The sequence below is a fragment of the Megalobrama amblycephala genome, linkage group LG17 (assembly GCF_018812025.1).
Source record: "Megalobrama amblycephala isolate DHTTF-2021 linkage group LG17, ASM1881202v1, whole genome shotgun sequence".
Taxonomy (NCBI): Eukaryota; Metazoa; Chordata; class Actinopteri; order Cypriniformes; family Xenocyprididae; genus Megalobrama; species Megalobrama amblycephala.
Genome location: NC_063060.1, coordinates 38269147 through 38289013, shown reverse-complemented (window position 1 = coordinate 38289013; position 19867 = coordinate 38269147). Strand labels below are relative to the sequence as shown.

At 37.5% G+C, this 19867-nt stretch overlaps 1 protein-coding gene across 3 annotated transcripts in view; it reads right to left on the bottom strand.

Annotated features, from left to right (window-relative positions):
• The window catches only part of tnr (tenascin R (restrictin, janusin)), a 248174-nt gene that overhangs the window by 83738 nt on the left and 144569 nt on the right, over positions 1–19867 (bottom strand). For all 3 annotated transcript variants that reach the window (XM_048163014.1, XM_048163016.1, XM_048163015.1), the window contains one exon: positions 7437–7485. The gene's annotated coding sequence lies outside the window, so the exon portion shown is untranslated. The remainder of the gene's footprint in view (positions 1–7436; positions 7486–19867) is intronic.

The following is a 19867-nucleotide window of genomic DNA, read 5'->3' as shown; positions in this document are numbered from 1 at the left end:
ATAAGAGGGTAAAATCAGACATGTTTTCGGATTATATGACTCCCACACATTCATTATTGAGTAGCTTGGGCTCAGATTGATCAGGGATCTCTCAGTACTGTCTTTCTCGGGTCGCTAGATTTCGATCCTTCTCTGAACTCGAAACACACCTGTCTGAATAACATAACGAAGCTCTCGAGCCTTCACTGTCAGTTCTCCCTTTCTCAGCCATCAATATGAAAACTGACAGATTATATCATGTTTATATAATCCATGGGGAGACACTGTAAACGCTTCAGAATTTCTCACCCGGGACCTGATTAATTACATAAAGGATAAAGTTAGGAGGCGGTGAGATGCCCTAATCCCAAATGACACACACTTGATGTGGATCGCGTTGGTTTTGCTGTTCTTTGCTATTCTAATTTAGGGGAATTCAGCTCTCTTGTCTTTCATGTGAGACCCTCTAAAAGCTGACTGGGGGAAAAAAAACTAAAAGACAGTTGCTGAATTCTCTTAATATTTCTGCCAAGGTACAAATTAATAGGCTAGAAAGAGAATTTAGTAGATCACATGACTCAATGTTTCACTCATAAAGACAGTAAGTTGTTGCTAAAAAAATAAATACATAAATAAATGCTAACTTAAAGGGGTCATGACATGGATTTCTTATTATGCATAAGAAATTATGCATAAGAAATGCATTCCTATTATGTTAATTAGGGATGTCCAGATCCGATCACGCGATCGGAAATCGGGCCCGATCACGTGGTTTCAGACTCGATCGGAATCGGACGTTACCTCCCGATCAGGACTCGGATATATATGTATTGGGGTGCAACGGTTCTCAGTAAAAAATCGAACCGTATGGTTCTCCACTTACGGTTCGGTACGCACTTGCACCGCGGTCCATCTCGAATGACGACGCATCTATTGGTTAATATGGTTTGTTTAAAATAGCAACGTGGAAAACAGACAGACAGAGTTCAGATAATGTATGTTTCAGTCGATGGATGCGCAAAACGTTACAACAACAATAATCAGAAAGCGTGGACAAAACAGTTACTCTTTGTAAACTGTTAACTGCGAGTGCCGTCTGCTCTAATGTCCAGTCATTTACGCCGTCATCGCCGTTGATAGCACGAGCGCAGGTGAGACCTGAACAGCACACGCTGCTATCTGTGTTTAAACTAACTCATTTAAGCCTTGCTGATTTAAACCTTCAAGAACAAGACGCGAAAGAGAGCTCGCGCGCTGTGAGAAGATTTGTGTGCACTCATCCGAAGCGCGCACGCGCTTATTTCAGTCAGCGCGCAAATACTGAGTTCTCTTTCAAGTCTTGCGCTTCAGCGGACAAATTCATACAAAAATTATGTCAACATGCCCGTCTTAGCGAGTATCCTAGCAAACATAGTCGGTTATGTCTTAAGTGAACGTATATTAGTCGAGAAAGAAAGGCACTTGTGTAACAGTATATGTACTGGATCGTGCATGTCTTATAGGGAAAAAAACTATTCCTGCTGCCTGTTTTTAATGTTAAATCAAACAACAAATAACAAAGAAATCACTCACTGCTCTTGACTGAATAGTTTTTGTAACTTCAATAATGATTAATCTTTATTTATTTTATACAGTAAAGATAATATGCAGTGATATTTTATATTTGATTACTTTATCCATTTTCTGTACGTGAAAACTACTGTTAGATACCTGAAAAACCTGAAAAGCACTGTTCCTGGATCCTGGATCTGTTTTTTCGCTCTTCTTTATTCTTTTTTATGTATTATAGCAGTATCGGATCGGGACTCGGTATCGGTAGATACTCAAAATCAAATGACTCGGACTCGGACTCGAGGGCAAAAAAACGTGATCGGGACATCCCTAATGTTAATACAGTTTTTGCACACACACACACACACACACAAAAAACAAATATGGGGGAAAAATATTATTTTTTAACTCACATTCTGCCTCTCTGTCTGTATGATCAGTTTTTAAAGGGATAGTTCACCCAAAATCCAGACAGTTGCCAGTAGCCATTGACTTCCAAAGTATTTTTTTTTTTTAAAGTCAATGGCTACCGTCAACTATTTGATTAACAACATTCTTTAAAATATCTACTTTTGTGTTCTACAGAAGAAAGAAACTCATGTCATCTTTAGAACAACTTGAGGGTGAGTAAGTGATGACATCATTTTAATTTTTGGGTGAACTATCCCTTTAAGGGGCAGCTCCTTTAAGGCTTGTCAGTGAACTGCCATAGTTATGATTGGCTATCATCATTGCAGAAGAAAAAGTAGTGACTTTGGTATTAATGACCCCTTGCTATTGCACGTAATGGGAGTAAATAATAGCGCTGACTGCATATAGCATTCTACAACACAAAACCATGTGACATTACGTCAATGAAGTGTTGGATCGCAAGGTCTGTGGGTATCATTTGAGAGGTGCGATAGGACTTGATTTTGTATCTTTGTATTGCGATCAGCGTAATTAAATAAACATGCTCCTGCCACCCTTCATTTAGGACTCCTTATAGATTAAAGACACTATTCTTAGATGACTCGGACCGACTAACAGATCGACAACGGCAGGCAACCACGAGTTATCAGTGTCACCCTAAAGTGCACTCTTATCCACGGAGATCTGTGAACTGGTATCTCTCTTAATTCAAGCCATGCTAATGGCTCATTAATATGAGAGTCATGGGGCTGTCAAAGACATCGTGCAGCACAGAGCTAAAGGACACTAATCCCCATTGATTAGAGTTCTCAGATCAAAGGCTTCCAGCGCTGTCACTTCACCTCTATTCTCCCCTACCCACTCGCGCTGCAATTAGGAGCCCTCTCAGCGTTTCATTAAGATGTTAAAAATACCAAGTCGCCTCCCCCTCAAGGGACCCAGTCACTGAGTCACATACCGAAATCCTCATTTACCATTGTGAGATACAAACCGTGGCAATTCCCTGAACATTTCAATCTGTTGGATGCCTCACTCGTGTCTGCAACTCACAAAAGCAAATGCTGAGTCTTCAGTAGACCTGGGGCCGTATTCACAAAACATCTGAAGGCTAAAAGTAGCTCCTAACATGCCGATTTAGGAGAAACTCTTAAAAATAATGGGCGTGTCGGTCCTAATTTTAGGAGTCCTAAATTTTTGCTCTAAGAGTATTTCACAAAGCATTTTAGCACTAAAACTAGCTCCTAAGTCTGTGAAACGTTAGGAGTAGTCAAGAGGACTACTAAGTCACTAAGACCAAATCACAAACAGTCCTATTCCAGCCAAAGACACTGTACACCATTGAGGGAATAGCGATAGAGCCTTTGGTGCTGAACCTTTTCTTCATAAATGCAATACATTTTGATTTATAGATTTGAATCTACAATGAGACACCAAAAAAAAACTTTAACAAATAAATAAATATTGTCTGATTACCTGTGGCAATGGTTTTCGTGAGTTCACACTTAAAAATGATTGAATAGAGTAAAAAAATATATATAATAAGCGTATTTGACGTGCTGTCCAAGGAACTTAGCCCAAACCCAGAGTTCTCCTCATATCCCCAGCCGAGAATGAGCAGGATGGCGGAGGGATGCAGAAAACTGTCGAAGTAACTATAGGCGAGTTGGATCTCATCTGTGTATATCAGCGTTTCTCAAAGTTTCTCAAAATTTTCCGGTGGGAAATAGAGACAGAGTGGGGAGCAAATTTGGTCATTTTTGGCCCATCTGTATTAAACTTTTAAACGGTACGGTCTCACATATGGGAGAACGTTCAGAGATGTCACTAGATTCAAACTGTGCTTTCGCGCTCTGGTTGGCGCCGCTGAGCCAGAGACGGACGCGTTCAGCAGCGCTTGTCATTTATCACAACTATGCAGTCTTCAACAACATAATGATTATTTTAGGTTTCAGACATTTAAATATACATAAGTACTAGTAAAACAATACATTTAGAATTAGTAAAGTACACACTGATGTGTATGGAAGCAGCAATAACAATCAATTCAAATATAATTTGCTGACGTGTTTTATTCATATCATATCAGATACACATAGTGTAAGTAACTATAAAGTTTACTATTTTCTCCCAGGTCACCGGCCACTTACATGAATTTCAGGAGAAATTGATGAATTCACGTGCTTTAAACTGAACAGCGGCGCAAGCAAACATGACGGCGCCCATCTCCGGCATCTCGCGTTATAGATCAAGATCATTTATTAACGTTTTTAAATGACAAAGCACACTCACTTACACATACTTGAATATCAGATAGTTGATGACATTGTAAGCAAGTTTGTGAATATTTTGAATAAAAAAGGAGAAACAAAATAAAAGCGTTTGGCTACATCTGTAAAGCATGACGTGTCGCCATGGAAACAGGGGAAATGTTCTATAATATTTAATTTATATAGGCCTATAATAAATTATAATGCAAAGTGATATAATTTTATTTTCTCTATTTGAACGTTTTAATGCTGTTATTAGGGCCCGAGCACCGATGGTGTGAGGACCCTATTGGAATTGCTCAGCCAATTATTCTTCTTCTCCAAAATGAATCGCATTTTTGAGGGCCTAAATGTTCTCAAAAACTCATGAAACTTTGCACACGCGTCAGAAGTGGTGTAAATTTACATCTGATATGGGTTTCAGAATTAGGTATGGCAAAATGGCTCGATAGCGCCACCTACAAAATTTAAATTAAGCGCCCTTCGTGGTACGTTTCACGTACAGTTATGAAATTCGGTAGACAGATGTAATAGCCCAAAACCTACAAAAAAGCACCTGGGTGCAAAGTTTGTAAACCCAACAGGAAGTGAGATATTTTGAATTTTCTCTACAAAATTTTGGCAGTTTTTGCCATTTCCACATGTTGTACTTTAACGAACTCCTCCTAGAGCTTTAATCAGATCAACATCATATTTGGTCAGTCTAATCTAAAGGCCTTTGAGACGTTAAATTCCGAAGATCTAGAGTTTTCGCTGAAGGGCGTGTTCGTGGCGGTCTGACAAAGTTCGATGTTTCGCCATGAAACAGGAAGTTGTTGTAACTCGGGCATACAATGTCTGATCTGTCCCAAACTTCACATGTTTTATTAGAGGCCTGACCTGAAGACATCTATATGACAATATTCAGTTACAGTCATAGCGCCACCTGTGGGTAACAGGAAATGACATGTTTTGCACTGTGATTAACTCCTCCTAGAGATTTAATCAGAAGCACATCATATATGGCCAGTCTAATCTTAAGGCCTTTGAGATGTTAAATTGCAAAGATCTTGAGTTTTCTTTGAAGGGCGTGTCCGTGGTGACCGACAAAGTCTGATGTTTTGCCATGTAAGGTAAATCACTTTTTTGAGGGCCGAAACATACTCGAAAACTCATGAAACTTTGCAGATGCGTCAGAAGTGGTGAAAATTTACGTCTGATATGGGTTTCAGAATTAAGTGTGGTAAAAAGGCTCGATAGCGCCACCTAAAAAAATTCAAAGAAGTGCCCCTGACACTACGTTTCACGTACAGGTATGAAATTTGGTACACACATCTAACAGCCCAATACCTACAAAAAAGTCTCTTGGAGTGAAATCTGAAAACCAACAGGAAGTCAGATATTTTGAATTTTCTTTGCAAAATGTGTGCAGTTTTTGCCATTTCCAGACGTTGTACTTTAATGAACTCCTCCCAGAGCTTTAATCAGATCAACATCATATTTGGTCAGTCTAATTTAAAGGCCTTTGTGACGTTAAATTGCGAAGATCTAGAGTTTTCACTGAAGGGTATGGCCGTTGTAGCCGTTGTAGCTGTTGTAACTCAAGCATACAATGTCCGATCTGCTCCAAACTTCACATGTTTGATAATAGTCCTGGCCTGAGGACATCTACATGGCAATATTCGGTTACGGTCAAAGCGCCACCTGTTGGCAGCAGGAAGTGTGGCACTTTGAAATGACTTGGATATATTTCTCCTGTATTTACTCGCTTGCATCCATGTCACCCACTGTTCACTGTTTTCCTAATGCCAAAGGGTGGCGGTTAGCCTGGGTGCGAGGGCCCTTTCATCGCTGCTTGCAGCTTTAATTTGATGTTATGTTTTTAAAATGTGATGTTAATAAAATAAATGTTAACATATTTTACAGTTAAACTTAAAGCCTAGTTTTTTTTTTTTTTTATCATTTTGTTGGGACGACTGGGGACAGGTGGGGCTCGGAATCCTTCCCTACCTCCAAAGTGGGGAATGGCAGAAAAAGTTTGAGAGACACTGATGTATATATTCCTCCTCTCGAGCTGATTAGAAAGACTGTTTGAATGTGTTTCTCTTAAACTTTGTTTATAAAACATAATTTGTTCCTTGAATTCTGCATTTGTCTCAGCAGCTTTGTGAATAGGTTTTAAGAGAAAACTATTTGCTAAGAACTTTTACTGCTAATTAGGAGAACTCTTAGTGGTAAGATAAAATGTTTTGTGAATACGGTCCCTGGACTCTACTGTGCATGCAATGCGTAATAATGAGCTCATGGTCCTCCAGGGATTTAAAAAGATGTATTTAGCAACAAAAAGTTTTTCTCTTCTTCTTCTTTTTTTGTTTGCTTGAGATGAACTTAAAGGGTTAGTTCACTCAAAAATGAAATTTCTGTCATTAATTACTCACCCTCATGATATTCTACGCCCGTAAGACCTTCATTCATCTTCGGAACACAAATTAAGATATTTTTGATAAAATTCAAGAGCTTTCTGACTCTGTTTCTCCATAAACAGCAATGCAATTACCAATTTCAAGGGCCAAAAAGGTAGTAAAGATATCGTTAAAATAGTCCATGTGACTACAGTGGTTCAACCTTAATGTTATGAAGCGACGAGAATATTTTGTGCACAAAAACAAAACAAAAATAACAACTTTATTCAACAGTTTCTTCTCTTCCCTGTCATTCTCCTACGCTGTTTATGTTGTAGACACTGCAGGCTTCTGGGTTCTACGTCAAAATGCCGGCTCATTATTGTCCAGCTCCGGCGTCAGGATCACACGCACGTGTCATGGTGCTTACGTGAACAGCGTCGGCCAATAATGAGTCGCCGTTCTGACGTAGAACCCAGATGTCTATTTTAACAATGTCTTTACTACCTTTCTGGGCCTTGAAAGTGGTAATTAAATTGCTGTCTATGGAGGGGTCAGAGAGCTCTCGGATTTCATCAAAAATATCTTAATATGTGTTCCGAAGATGAACGAAAGTCTAACAGGTTTGGAAGGACATGAGGGTGAGTAATTAATGACAGAATTTTCATTTTTGGGTGAACTGACCTTTTAAGTGGGCACAGCATTAAGTAAGGAGTTAAAAAAATCACATGTAAGTGAAATCTGTCAAAGAACATTTTTAAAAATACACCTTTGATAAAGGAAATTATAGGAAATGGTTTAAATTGGCAAGAGAAATATTAGAACTGCTCTCAGAGTCTTATCTTACCTTATGCTTATGCTCTTCCTGTCTCTCCACACAGAAGGATAACCTGCGCCTGGAAGAAAGAGGAAGTGCATCAATGAATTGAACAATACATATGCATTCACGCACACTCCCAGCAGGCATTCGTAAATTTACTTGTGCACATAAAACACCTTCCTGAAACAATTACATACTATGGCATACCCAGGCAGACCCCCGAGAATTCATTTCAAATCTCAAAACCCCTGAATGGTGAACAAAAATCACAATAAAAAAATAAATAATATATTATATAATAATATGAAATAAATAATAATACATCCTCACGGCAGTACATATACTCAAATTACTTGCTCTAAAACGCTGATTTATTCAGAAATGACACACCCCAACTGAACCAAATTGTCTCCTCTCAACATTTGATATTCTTGATGCTCTTCTGCACGTCAGTACTGCTCTCGTCATTGTTAGTATGACAAATAAAGTTTTAAAAATTAAGAAAAGTTTTTAGGATGGTCTGCCTCAGCAGTCTAGCAGCAATTGTCAAAATGATTGAGATGCCCAATCAAATCAAAGAAGGCGGGCTTTACTGTTCACAGAATTATAATTTTTTTTAAATTCATGTGTCCTCATAAAGTCGTTAGATACAGTTTCACCAGCCAGGACCTCATCTAGACACATACTGGATAAGAACATCCTGATCAAACCTGTAAATTACATGTAAATTAAATTACATGGTATCTCTCGAACCTGGGAAGCCATTCACAATTAACAAAGCTTACTGGCGATTTAAAACATGTTATCATGCAACTTAATGGCAAATATAAATTTTCCAACTAATATAAAGCAATATTTACATAGTATAATAATAGTAAACTTATGTCTCTCACACGTTTCCCACATTGTCCCGCAAAATCACATCTACATCCTGCAAAAGAGCAATAACCAGGTGGTCACCCTGGTGTTTACTGCCGCAAGGGCAGGACAATAACCTCTCCTGTCCTGCAGCAACTTGTCACAGATCACAGCAATTGCAAACAACAATGATCCAATCAATTCCTGATGGACAAAATCAAGTCCCGCCCTACGTTTGTACTTGATCAAGAAGCCATTTCAAGGATATATGTCACAAAAGGGAAGACTATCACAACTTACATTTTATGCAGACTTAAAAGGTGAAAAAGTGCAAGATAAGTCGTAAGTAGATAAACATTTAAAATTTGACAACTGTTAGGTGATAGAAATGTTAAACAACAAACAGTAATATCCAATGATGCAAACTACCAAACCTTTTTTGTGAAATTTCATCATTTTGAACTGAAAGTAGCTTATATTTTAGGCTAAATGATTAATGTAATTTATAATTGAATGTGACGAGACAAGAAACACTAAAAAAGGCAGATTTAAAAAAAAAATATTTGCAGATAGTTACTTTAGAATAAATGAAATTATAATAATACTGTTGTGTTTCTTTTTCTGTATACCCTAAAATCCTGCTTATTATATTTTCCTTATAAGGCAGAACAAATCTACACAAAGTAACTGTCAATAATGTGTCTAAAATGTTAGTTACTCAACTTCTTGTTTATTGAACTGTTGTATACAAGGGCGTAAGTTTGATTTTGCCACAGGTGGGGACATAAAAGCATTTGTGTTTTTTTTTGCATGTGGATTTTTTTTGCATTTATAATATACTATTAATTGTAACCTGAATGCATTCAGGTTTCTGAATGTATTTATTTGGCTTCTCAGGTAATTTCAATGCCAATGGTATGTCCCATTTCAGATGAACAACAGTGGTTGCATATACAGTACAGTGGGTACGGAAAGTATTCAGACCCCCTTAAATTTTTTGTTATACTCTTTGTTATATTGCAGCCACTTGCTAAAATCAATTAAGTTTATTTTTTTTTCCTCATTAATGTACACACATCACCCCATATTGACAGAAAAACACAGAATTGTTGACATTTTTGCAGATTGATTAAAAAAGAAAAACTGAAATATCACATGGTCCTAAGTATTCAGACCCTTTGCTCAGTATTTAGTAGAAGCACCCTTTTGATCTAATACAGCCATGAGTCTTTTTGGGAAAGATGCAACAAGTTTTTCACACCTGGATTTGGGGATCCTCTGCCATTCCTCCTTGCAGATCCTCTCCAGTTCTATCAGGTTGGATGGTAAACGTTGGTGGACAGCCATTTTTAGGTCTCTCCAGAGATGCTCAATTGGGTTTAAGTCAGGGCTCTGGCTGGGCCATTCAAGAACAGTCATGGAGTTGTTGTGAAGCCACTCCTTCGTTATTTTAGCTGTAGGAAGGGTTCTGGTCATCCCAAATGTCTTCTATTTAAGGATTATGGAGGCCACTGTGCTCTTAGGAACCTTAAGTGCAGCAGAAATTTTTTTTGTAACCTTGGCCAGATCTGTGCCTTGCCACAATTCTGTCTCTGAGCTCTTCAGGCAGTTCCTTTGACCTCATGATTCTCATTTGCTCTGACATGCACTGTGAGCTGTAAGGTCTTATATAGACAGGTGTGTGGCTTTCCTAATCAAGTCCGAATCAGTATAATCAAACACAGCTGGACTCAAATGAAGGTGTAGAACCATCTCAAGGATGATCAGAAGAAATGGACAGCACCTGAGTTAAATATATGAGTGTCACAGCAAAGGGTCTGAATACTTAGGACCATGTGATATTTCAGTTTTTCTTTTTTAATAAATCTGCAAAACTGTCAACAATTCTGTGTTTTTCTGTCAATATGGGGTGCTGTGTGTACATTAATGAAGAAAAAATGAACTTAAATGATTTTAGCAAATGGCTGCAATATAACAAAGAGTGAAAATTTAAGGGTCTGAATACTTTCCGTACCCACTGTAAATATATTTTTATTGTTTGAATTATTGATAGGGACAATTCAGTATAGTCGCTGGATATTGGTAGGGGCATGTCCCTATCATCCCTACTAAATTCTACGCTCTTGGTTGTATAGGCTAGCAGCCTTTTTACTGTTTGAATCAGAAGTTATTTTCTCATCAGTGTGGCCACAATCTTTGTATTTCTTCCTTAAGGAGAGATGTTGTTCACCAAAATAAAGCCAATGTATTTCTGGCTTTACTTGTCAACATTGAGGTTGAACAAATGTGAAAGATTATAGTATTTAATTTTCTTTCTGACCATAGCATAGTCATTACAGGGGTGGCTTTAGGGTAGACTGAGGCTTAACACTGTTCTGGAGAGATGTAAATTAAGTGCATATAACACGATTCTGCCAATATGCATATGGATATTGATTGGAGCTTTCTGAATAAGTAAACCACAGAGCGCATTTCTCCTAAGGACACATACCATGTCTGAATGAATTTAAATATTTAGTCCACAAAAGCAAACAATAGTCAGGATTTGTATGGAATAATGAAAAAATATAAATAAATATTAATATAAATAACACTGTGTCTATTCCCTCAGAGGTAGGCTAAACTACTGAGGCATTTCGGGAAGAGAAAGTAAGCAAACTTTTAGAATGTAAATAATTTCCCAGCGAGCAGAGGATGCAAGAGGCTGGCCGAACAAAAAAATTGCTGTGTAGGCACAACAAAATGGATCCACAAAATGAATACATGAATAAAATAGAGCATGCTCGAAACAAATACGCTCTATCCATTCAATGGTACGGCAAACAAGCTACGCAAACCAGCTCCGAAAGATGCCGGTGCTCATTTTCTGGCTCACCTTCCATCACTTCTCACAACTTGTGAAGTGCTACAATCAACCGTGCTGCCAGTTCGCTTGCAGTAGCTTTTCAATTCTTTTGCTCTTGAAAAGAAATTTAAAAAATTCATGAGGGACTAATATAAAACTTGAGTTTCTGCTTTTTTGCCACCCACACTTTTCCTTCACTGCTTGAACAGGATAACCATTGTAAAATTTCTCTAGTTTTCCCATATGATTCATGGGCCTAGTGCTTCAGCATCAACATGACAGAAGTCCTGTGCCTCACATCCAGTCCCTGTGCTGGCAGTTACAGTATGTCACTGAAGCATCACAGAGAGGGATCACCACGGCACCATTTCTCTGTAATTTGTTATCTTTCGGCGATCCCATTTCCGATGTGTTGATGCAGCAGATAGATTCCCATACCGTAACCATTTATCACCTGTCACTGGAAACTGTTGTCACACTTTTTTTTTATCTCTCTGCAAGAAAAAAAAAATCAGCTTTGAGAAATGTTTTTTTTTTCTCCTGTAGAAGGGTTAGAGTCATAAACTCTGACAACATACAATATGAAAGTACAAACAGTATGAATACACTGTGTACATTTATGCACATCAGAAAAAGATGTAAACAATGTACTATATTTTCTGTTGTTTGCAAAACAATGTTCATGTTGGTGTGAGTTCAGCTCACGCATAATGAACACAGATAGTTAGCCATCTTAAAGGCCCACTGAAGTGCCTTGAAATGTGCAGCATTATTCATTGCGTTGATGCAATTTACACTGAAACAGGAAGACAGGGCCAATAGCGTATATCTTCTAATACCAATTCTGGCATTGTTTTGGAACACACTAACATACAAATAACAGTAAGTATAACATACTTTCAGGTAATTCTTTCACAGATTATAAAATAAGTAATCCCACAGGTGTCCTCATGTCAGAGCATTTTAAAGGTGCCATCAAACTTTTTTTTACATGATGTAATATAAGTCTAAGGTGTCCCCTGAATGTGTCTGTGAAGTTGCAGCTCAAAATACCCCATAGATTTTTTTAATACATTTTTTTAACTGCCTATTTTGAGGCATAATTATAAATGCGCCGATTCAGGCTGCGGCCCCTTTAATTGCTTGCACTCTCCGCCCCCTCCCAAGCTCTCAACTCTATCATTGCATAAACAAAGTTCACAAAGCTAATATAACCCTCAAAATGGATCTTTACAAAGTGTTCATCATGCAGCATGTCTAATCGCATAAGTATGGTATTTATTTGGATGTTTACATTTGATTCTGAATGAGTTTAATGGTGCTCCGTGGCTAAAGCTAACATTACACACTGTTGGAGAGATTTATAAAGAATGAAGTTGTGTTTATGAATTATACAGACTGCAAGTGTTTAATAATGAAAATAACGACGGCTCTTGTCTCCGTGAATACAGTAAGAAACGATGGTAACTTTAACCACATTTAACAGTACATTAGCAACATGCTAACGAAACATTTAGAAAGACAATTTACAAATATCACTAAAAATAACATGTAATCATGGATCATGTTAGTTATTATTGCTCCATCTGCCATTTTTCGCTGTTGTCCTTGCTTGCTTACCTAGTCTGATGATTCAGCTATGCACAGATCCAGACGGTAATACTGGCTGCCCTTGTGTAATGCCTCGATCATGGACTGGCATATGCAAATATTAGGGGCGTACACCGCGACTGTTACGTAACAATCTGTGTTATGTTGAGTTTTGCCTGTTCTTCGGAGGTCTTTTAAACAAATGAGATTTATATAAGAAGGAGGAAACAATGGAGTTTGAGACTCACTGTATGTTTTTTCCATGTACTGAACTATGCCGAGGTAAATTTTCAATTCGATGGCACCTTTAAAGCTGCAGTCCGTAAGTTTTGTCTCTTTGTCGCCATCTCTGTTTGAAACCTGCAATTGCAGTTATTTGCGGATTTATCATCTTTACGCGGGTTGTGCATCAGCACGGCTCAGCTGCAGATGAATCTAATGTTTGCTGTCAGTCACCACACCGGTGTGGATACTGTACTTCAGAATCACAGATTCTACGTTTTGGAAGTATGACCAAAATAAGAATTTTCACTGGAAAAATGTCATCTGAACAAGTAAGTAACATGTCTGCCATATTTGTTTTGACCAACTGAGGTCTGGCCATGGTTGCAGGCAGAACGCTGATACCGGCACTTTTGCAGGAATGAACGCGATGCCAGTTTCGTTTTTTTTCCGTAAGTAGAATAGGGAAGGCGTAGGATATACAGCGTAAGCTTTTTGAAGAATGTGGAAAGCGGAAGCACGTGCAAGACAATATTTTGTGTTTATAAAGCATATACAGTTGTATTTTTTTAGAAAATGACAGATCGTTTCGCTAGATAAGACCCTTATTTCTCGTCTGGTATTGTTTAAAGCCCTTTGAAGCTGCACTGAAACTGTCATTTTGACATTCAACCATTTGGAGGACACTGAAGTCCACTATAAGGAGAATAATCCTGGAATGTTTTCATCAAAAACCTTCATTTCTTTTCGACTGAAGAAAGAAGGACATGATCATCTTGGATGACATGGGGGTGAGTAAATTATCAGGAAAATTTTATTTGAAAGTGGACTAATCCTTTAAATATTTCCCATTAAAAGTATGGTAATGAAAATAGCACATGTTGTTGTGTTTTCATAAGTGAAAAATGATTCAAATACAGAATGGTGATGTTCAATTAAATCTGATAAAGATTAATTGATTGTCTTGGAATTAAAGTATGTGTTGACGAAAAGCGTGAAATCTCAGCACCTCATTACTCAATGATTTATGAATCCATTTGTATTTAAATATTAGTTTTTATAAGTCATCTTTTAGTAAAGTTGTGCCAGGGTTCTTTTCTATTTGTAAATGACATTTAATCGTGCCTTACTATGTTTGGAGAGCAAACACACTTTTGATTGGTCAGTACGTCTAATGGTTAGAAATGATTAATGGAAGTGTCCTCTCTGGCTGCATATAGATGATTAAATAATAATGAAGTTATGAGAATGAAATTGAATTATCAGAGCAGCAAATTCAACAGGTCGAACAATGCCTTTTGTTGCATTCGTGTATCTGAATAATCTATCGCCACACCCTCCCATTTAGAAAGGTCTCCTGCAAAAGTGCTGGTATCAGCGTTCTGCCTGCAACCATGGCCATACCTCAGAGCTTTGATATAAAACCTGTCAAATTTTAATTAATATTAGTTTCATGGCTTGGGTTTTTATGATCGACACTTGCGATAATGAATTTCATTCACTAGTTACAGACTATGAATAAGGAATATGTTTTCTGTGGTAAGACAGTGGGTAATATTTATCTCCCTCGTTCTCTCAGTCACTCTTTAGTACAACACAGCGAATCACAGGATTTTCCTTTCTCAATAATGGGCAATTCCTTGTTAAAATGGTGTTGTGTATTGAATAAGAAAGAACTGGCTTCTCCATATCCATGGCAATCTGCCATTTCCACATGTCACCTAATCAAAATCCTAGATCACTGTTTATATTGAAAAAACAAACAAAAAAACATGCAGAGACACATACATGTCCAGTCAAGATGGGTTTTTTTTTTGTTTAGTTTTTTGTGATGTCTAAATGTGCACATACTAAATGCATATTTGCAATGAAATTGTACTTGCTATCTTTAGCCTGGGAAAAAAGCAGAAAAGGTTGAAAAGAGCTTTCATCCTAGGAAGCAGGATTACTTTTTTCCTTTTGGCTAAGGCCTCAGGATTTTGCTTTTATCTTTAAAGTTTTTTTTTTCTGAATTGAGAGGCTAAGTTGAAATAGCACTCTTTACTATAGGTAAAGCATCAGCCTTCACCTGGTGAAGCTATGACATCAAAGACAGCCAAAATGATTTTAAACTTAAAACCTGAAAAGTAGAAAGAAAAAAAAAGTTTTGACCTGCTTTTTGCATTCTGACGAGAGTGTACTATTCAGTGTAACACATAAGAACAGAGTACATGGGCTTATTCTGTTCTTCCATTGCATTCATAGGAGAAGCTTCTCTAAAAAAAAAAAAAAAAAAGTATAAAAGGGCCTGGGAGCCTGAAAATAATGTGCAGGGGGTTTGCAGCATCTTATTAAAAGCACTTTTATGCCTCGTAGCTAAACCAGCATCGGCATTATTTGTCTAAGGAGGTCAGAAACCCTCTTCCATCATGCATCACAGAATCTGAATACAGAAAACCACAAGTGTGGAATTATCTCTCAGAACTCAGCAGACATCAAATCTGATATTCATTCCTTTATGCTAATGAAGATAATGCTGTTATAATCAGACACTCAGGATTTGTTATTATGCAGACAATTGATAACCTAAAACAGTTCTATGTGAAATAGGATTTGTCCCCTTGGAAGGTTCTTCGATCTGACATTTTTGTCAAAATTGAGTTATTCACATATTCTTATTCTGTGACAACTTATTTACATTATGTGATTTTTTTTTTTTTTTTTTTTAAGTTGTGAACATGTTTATTCAGAAAACAAAAAAGGTTGTATCTACAAAGTTAAATGGAATGCAAAAACTATCTTGCACTGTTGCACTATAAAGACATGTATACATAATTACGACTAATTACAAACAGTTTGCATTTATTAAAGAACAATTGTATAATTGTTTAGTTCATACAACTTAATTGTGAATTGTTATAGGATATGTGTTGGTTGCTCTCAATCTGTCTGTGCACTACAGTGTAATAGTTAGAGGAGACTGTCAAAAAGATATGATTCAGTTGTCACTCAAATTAAACATCTATACTCTAAAAAATGCTGAGTTAAAAAACAACCCAAGTTGGGTTGAAAATTAACAAACCCAGCAATTGGGTTGTTTTAACCCAGCGGTTGGGTTAAATGTTTGTGCTGAGCAGTTTTATTTAACCCAACTATTGTTTAAAAATGACTATATGGCTGGCTTAAAATGAACCCAAGATAGGTTGGAAATTAAAAATCAGACATAATTACTAGAGGCAACAATAATAATCAAAAGGTGAACATTTATTAATGTTTAATTACTATTCATTAAACTTAATAAATGTTAATTTATTAAACATATTGGTAAATGTTAATTCCCAACATATTTTGGGTTCATTTTAAGCAAGCAATACAGTCATTTTTAAACACTGTTGAGTTAAACAAAACTACCCAGCAGGTTGGGCAAACATTCAATGGGTTTGTCCATTTTCAACCCAGTTTGGGTTGTTTTTAACCCAGCATTCTTTAGAGTTTAGATGTTTTGTTTCATGAATGCAAGCTTAAAGAGTGGCCTACTTTTGACATCATTGATTAAAATCTCAATTTCGAACATTGTACTGATAATGTAACCAATCCGAGGAGTTCCAAACGCTTTTAGACAAATGTGAGCAGTTTTAAGATTAAATTCCAAATTATATGCTTGAATCACACTGCATGCTTTTAAAGGGACATTCCACAGATCTGAAGAAGGGCCACTTGATGGCAGAATGATTTACCTTAACTAAAGAAATATTGATATTAACCAAACCATGGCACTACATGTATGCCACTCATACAGTACTTACGGTTGTGTTCATAGAAATGTGAGTTTGCTCAATCAGTGATGCTTGACCTGAATATTTGACAAAAGGGGTTTTCGCACCTGAGGAATCTTTTCATAGTTCCTAGAACTATTGGCTGAAGTACCAGATTTTTCCATCTTCACACTGCAGGAACTAGGAACGATTTTAGTTCTAGGAACTCCTTTTGGGGGAACTAAATTAGCTCCTACTTCAGAGTAGGGTCTAAACCAGCACTATAGGAACTATCAATGATGTGAGTATACATTGATTGGTCAAACGCATGTCAAACACCAACATCCGGCATTTTTAAATAGCCGTGTAAACATATTAACATGAAAAAACAACGATAACGACATTTACCTGTCGTCTGCAGGGTTGTGTTCTTATTTCCACCTCGATGATATGTAATACAGAAAGTTGTCATGGGAGATTTCGTCTCTTAGCCCCTCTTTTTGCTCTTTCAGGCACGTAAATTCTGCATTTACATTCCATCTCCGTTATCACGAAACCCAAGGCACACAACAAACACAGCTCCGATCACGGCACCCTCCATCCACCGTTTTTTAGTGTTTGTAAATGCCGCGCTCAAAGACGGCGCTGTCGGCCGCTTCAGAGTTCCTATTGCCGGTGTGAATGCAACCAGGAACGTGGCCCAAGGGAGAAATTAGTTCTCAGGGAACTATCCTACTGGCTAGTTCCTAGAACTATTCAGTGCGAAAGCCCCTCAAGAGAAAATGCAAGCAGAGCTACCCAGAGTTAGTAAGATCACTACACTTTCAGAGAAAGAAAAAGGTGAGCAAAAGCCAGACAGATTTCCATCAGGTCGGCAAGAGAAGCCGTGAGAAAACCAAAACCTATAATCTTTAGTGAATCTCTATTGAGCCATTATTGCATTTGGATGTTCTTCAGAGAGGTGAACTATAACTTCAGTTTTACAAAATGGGATTAAAATGGACAGTTTAAACAGGATCAGTTTTCTTTTGGCTGCTGTAATGTAAGATACAGATTTATTTTATGCTGAAAAGAGCCTGGAAAGGTGCATTTTTGAGCTGTTCTTCTGCATATATTCTGCTCATTAATATAGACAGGCTGTTTTAGAAGAAGAAGAAAAAAAACAGAACATTTGCTGTAAACATGGCCTGAGGAAACCATCGATGCACAAAGATGCTATCAATGTGAGCAGCAAAGAGGAAAAGTGAGCACAATAATCTTGTTTACCGTGTAGTGTTCAGATAGCTGCGTAAATTCCACGTCCTGCCCTGCCTCAGAACATTGGACACATGGCCTCAGGACTAGAGGGCACTTTGCTGAATGCTAATTAAGAAACTATGAAACAATCAATTGAACTGCTCTGTGCTCTTGTAAAGTGCATAGAGAAGCAATGGGATGCCATATTTGTACTGACACAGCAACCTGTCCTCTCTCCATCTTTCCTTTTCTCTATTCTCTTCTGCCCTCCTCGTACTCTTCTCTCTCTTGCTCACTTCTCCACCACCTTCCCTTTTTTCTTTCTGCCTATCACTGCTCCCTTTTCTGTCTTCATGTCTTCCTCTTTTCATTTACCCTCGCCTTTGGTTTCTGGTTGTGCAAAGCGTTTTTTTATAGAGTTGTGTGATGGAGCCTTTGGAAAGCAACTCCCCAGAGCTCTCTGGAGTCTGTCTGCACAACAACAGATTTTGGAGCTGGGCCTTTTAAGAGCCTGGAAAATGGGGTATAGCAACCCAGTGTGCTTTGGTTGGACTGTGGAACCGCAGGGGACTGTGGAACTGATGCCAGAACCTCACTTCAAAGGCTCATACATGAGGAGAAAAGTGACCAATTTCTCTTCTAAGAGTAAAGACAAGCTCAATAGAGACAATGAAATCGCCGCACTGCTGGGAGTTAACTAAAGGTTGTGATGCCGTAGCTTTATTTTTTTCAGTGTTGTGAAAGTAGTTTTCAAAATGTACTGTAGTGACAAGCTACTTTTTCAGGTAGTAAAGTATTCAAATGTACTGTTAATGCACACGCTGCTTTACAGTTCAGCAAGATCAACGTCATATCCACTGAGTGATTCAGTGAATCATTTCTCCCCTAAATGCTTCTTTCTCTCATATCTACTGTTGTAAAATCTGACTACTAACTAATGAAATATTATCCTTAAATTACGATAATCATTGCCTAACATGTTCATTATGTCTGCTCTAAGTAAATACATGATGTTTACTAGCCACATAACTTATCTTATATTATCTTAGCTGTTTATTACTGCCATATTTACTTTGACACACTCATCTCTGAATAACAACAGAATACTTACTGGTTGTAACATTAAAAAAAGCATTTTCTGTGAAGCTGCTCTGAAACAATATGTATTGTGAAAACTATACAAATAAACTTCAATTAATTTGAATTCTAGTAAATCAGTTCATTCTAAATGATTCTTCCTCTTAAATTTAGCATTGGATCATCTGATTGCTTCAAATGAATCAGTTCCCTCCAAACGGTTCTTTCTGATTCCTTCTTGTGAATCAGTTCAGTCTAAAAGAATTGATTGGTTCGCCCTAATTGGTTCTTTTTATTCTCTCATATGCACTGTGTGAATCAGTTCACACTAAATGATTTATGATTCATTCTTGTGAATCAAATCACACTAAATGGCACTCTCACACATATGCAGCTTTGGGCAATTTTTGAATCGTAGTTTATTTAAAAATACATTTTCCTCTTAGTTTGAATCTAGTCAGTCTCATTTGTTAGTAACTTAGTGCAACTAACCACTTTTTGCTTAATTGCAATTTAAGTAAATGGCAGGGGCCAGTCAGTCAGTACAGCTGATGGACTTCTGGTAAAATTATGTAAATTTTTACCATTCCAAATGTTGAAATTATTTACAAAATTAATTGTTTATTTATTTGTGACGGCTGTCAAGTCTGCATGTCTTCTGAAATGTGATAAATGGTGTCAAATGTGTGAATGTGAGACCTGTGTTAACTAATTTATGCTTTCTCAACATGCAGTTGCAGTAGTAGCTGTCTATCGTCTCTGAGAATCCTAATAAGAATACAATTTTCTGACAGCAGTCATCACTTTCACACACACTCACTCACACACACACACACACACACGCACGCACACGCATGCGCGCACACACACACCAAGTTACTCAATGGGCTTGAAAA